This window comes from Phodopus roborovskii, unplaced genomic scaffold, assembly GCF_943737965.1.
Source record: "Phodopus roborovskii unplaced genomic scaffold, PHOROB, whole genome shotgun sequence".
Taxonomy (NCBI): domain Eukaryota; kingdom Metazoa; phylum Chordata; class Mammalia; order Rodentia; family Cricetidae; genus Phodopus; species Phodopus roborovskii.
The window spans coordinates 49,760,481-49,764,401 of NW_026126433.1; positions in this window are offsets into that span (position 1 = coordinate 49,760,481).

A 3,921-nucleotide genomic window follows, 5' to 3' on the forward strand; every position below is an offset into this window, starting at 1 on the left:
ACCCACACTAGCTTAGTGAACCAGTGAGTTTATTTAGGTCACTCACAGTAGTATAAGGGAGAAACCTTATACTAAGGAGAAACCCATCCCCAGCGTGAGTGACAACCCAGGAAAGCTGCATCCCAGGAGCTCAACCAACAGCTTGCAGGCTGTTGGCCCTCAGCAATAGACCTCTGCTTATAACCCTGAGGGGAGGGGGAGACTTGTGATCTGACCACTTTCAGGAATTTTCTAAGTTTCCTTCATTATCTGAGTCTTATGGGCCTCCAGTAAGGAATATTTCAGTTAAGAAATAGCTAAACACACACTGTAAGAAGACAGGAATTTGACAGGCAGTGGTGGTGCATGCCTTTAATCCCAGCACTTGAGAGGCAGAGGCATGAGGTTCTCTTGAGTTCGAGGCCAGCCTGGTCTACAGAGTGAGTTCCAAGACAGACCCTGTCTCGAAAAACCAAAACCAAAGAAAGAAAGAGTAATTCATACAGACCCTCCCCAGAAAAAGGACAGTCCACCTTGGTCTGACCTGCTATTGACATTTCTGTACACTGGTCATGAAGAGACTCAGGACCAGATAATGGCACAGTACGTAAGACCAAACTAGGCTTCCCGAATAGAGTCTGAACCTCAGAAGGTGCCTGTGTGGCCTTCAGAGAACCAATCTGTTAACTGAGCTGTTTAACAGGACACATGGCAATCCCCCTGTCCAGGAGACAATTGTAGGGCCTGTTAATGATGCTTCTCTGTATTTCTCCCATCGTGGTTGCAAGACTCCCAGCACCACCATCCCAAAGCAGGTAGCCCCTCCCTCATGCTATCCACCAATCCACACACACCTCCTTCTCATCTCCTTGACTGAGGTTGGGACCACATGCTGTTCTCCATCTATAGAGAGTACCTAGCATTTTCATCATGATTAAAGGAGGTGGCTGTCTTAGCAAAAAACAAAAACCCAGAATTGGAGAGTGGCAGTCTGCCATGCCCTGGGGGAAATGCAGAAGTTGAGGAATGCAAGCTCTTCCCATGGGATCCTTAGCATTCATCCTGACCCTCACCCGGTGTCCATGATCTGCAGGACTTAATGACCACAGCTGTGGGTCAGATCGTTGCTAAGCCTCCCTTAGCTGCTCCACTCTTGTGTGACTTTGTGAAGAAAGATGTAAACTAGCACAGAAATAGAAACTGCTGCCCAGAATAGTTTAAATGGCAGCTCTTAGTGCTAATCTCGCGGCTTGGTCAGACCTCAGTGACTGCAGAGGTCATGTTGGGCACGCAGGACAGCCAAGCTTTTGCCTTCCTCTTTCTCTTGTGTTTTTGTGTGTATGAATTTGTGTCTTTGCCCAAGGGTCCATTCTAACCTTGCTTTTCTGGGAACAAGTAGCTATAGGACCTTATTGATGCTGCCCTGGTTCCATGTCTACAGGTGGACCGCCACAGTGGCACCCAGGAACTGCTGGGGACCCTTCCACAGCTGGTTGTGACTTATCTGTGACATGATCTCCCCAAAGACAACAGCCTTGAGACTTCAACTCTAAGCCCTGTTACTCAACAGAAGTCCTTGGGCACTGTTCCAGTGCAGGGGGTCACATCCAGGTGGGTCTGGCTTGTGGTAATATTGAGGAAACACATGAAATACCTCTGTCAAAGAGACAGAGAGAGACTTGACAACACGTTCTGTCAACAATGTATTGAACAAGCACACATCTAGTGATCAAAACCATTTCTTTGTGGCACACTGACTTTTAGAATTAGCCACCAGAAGGAAACTGCAGGCCTTTAATTCTTACCCTTAGTTCCCCATGGTGACCCTTCTAAGACTCACCTCAAGCCCAGTGTCACCTCAACAGTGTAAGTGCTCATTCCAGAGAGCATATCTATTTAACGGCTGTTGGGGTGGGGTGAGCAGGATTTGTTGGTTGGTTGGTTGGTTGGTTAGTTGGTTGGAGAAAGGGTCTAATGCAGTGGTTCTCAACCTTGCTAATGTTGCTACTGTTTAATACAGTTCCTCATGTGGTGACCCCAACCATAAAATTATTTCATTGCTACTTCATAACTGTAACTTTGCTATTGTTATGAATTATAAATATCTGATATGCAAACTATCTGATATGTGACCCTGTGGGGGACATGACCCACAGGTTGAGAACAGCTGATCTGATGTATCCCAGGGTGACCTCAATCTCATGCAGCTACCAGAGGCTCCAATCCCCCTGCCTCTGCCTCCCAAGTGCTGGGATTACAGATTTCTGCTGTGCTAGGAATCAAACCCAGGGCCTCCTGCATGTTAGGCCACAACTCTACCAACAGCTATGTCTTTGAGTCAGTGGCACCCAGAGTCCCTCCCTTTCCCACTGTTGGAAAAGACAGCTTCCATTTTTATTTCTCAGCCCCTCTTCCCATCACTGACAAACTCCTGTGGCATAAAACCAAAATATTTTTGCCTCCCAGTTTTAGAAGTCCTGGCCCAAACTTGAGTGACTGGTGAGGGCCACCTCCGTCCCAGCACTCACCTTTCTGCTTTCCACAGAATCTGGCCTTTTCTCTTTCCTGCCTTTGAATTCCAAGTGTGTCTTTAAGTCCATCCTAAAACTCCCAGGCCTGGTGTGGGCTGATAGTCAAGACTCCTTCACAGCACTTGCAGCCTGGGGACCCACGTTAATGTTCTCCATTTGAAACCCTGCCCCATTTCTGCTGGGCAGGAAGATGGACGTGCTGCTGGCCCTCTGGGGTCACTTGAAAAGCCCACCTTCCACCCCTACTCACTGGCTCCAGAGCCTCTCCAGGAAAGGGATAGTGACAGAACTAATGATGACCATCTGAGATCAAACCCAGCCCCTGCAGGCAGATTGGTGTCTACCTAGAGAAAAGCAGTGAAGTGCCCACAGAAGAAGCCTGGAGTGGCCACCTGATGGTGCTCTGTGAATCCAAGCAAGTGGGACAGCCCCAGATGCCTGTGATCCAAGCAAGCCCAGGGCTGGCACAAGCTAAGAGGATTGCAGTGACTCACCTCACTCCCTGTAATTGGGTACAGAGTGGTCCCCAAAGGTCCATATGCCAAAGGTGTGAGAGGTATGGTCCCCTGCCAGTGGCAGTGGTGCTTTGGGGATGGGGGTGGAGCCTTAAGGAATTGGCACCTACTTAAAGTAAGTATCTCACTGCAGGCATCCTTGGAAGAGGATCATGGGGCGTTGGCCTCTCTCTCTCTCTCTCTCTCTCTCTCTCTCTCTCTCTCTCTCTGTGTGTGTGTGTGTGTGTGTGTGTGTGTGTGTGTGTGTGTGTGTTGGTTTGAATGAGAATAATCCCCCATAGACTCCTTCGTTTGAATTCTGCTTGGGCCCCAGTTGGTGGAATTGTTTGGGAATTGGGAAGGTTTTGGAGGAGTGGCCTTGTTGAAGGAGGTGTGTCATTGGTGATGGTGGGCTGTTGTGAAATATTTTAACTACGAAAACATGTGCTAACATTTGTTTAGTGTAGAATATTACTTCATCTGTGTAAATCTGTGTTACTTTTGTTTATGCTGCATTTGTTTACTTATGTAAAGATGTGTTTCATTGGGTTCATCTTGCCTGCCTGTTGGTATAATTAAGAGCTGAAGAGCCAATAGCTGGGCAGAGAAAGGACAGGAGGGGCTGGCAGGGAGAGAGAATAAATAGGAGAAATCTAGGCTCAGGAGAAAAATAAAAAGAACAGGAGAAGGAGGAGGAGGGAATGAAGGGCCAGAAGTCAGGCACTCTTCAGCCATCCAGACATAGAGACAGACAGAAAGAAAAGTACATAAAGAGAAACAGGTTAATTTAAGTTTAAAAAGCCAGCCATGAACATGCCTAAACTAGGCCGAGCTTTCAAAACTAAGTCTCTTGTGTCATGATTTGGGAGCTGGTTGGTGGCCCAAAAGAGCCTGGTACAGCAGTCTTTGAGGTATAA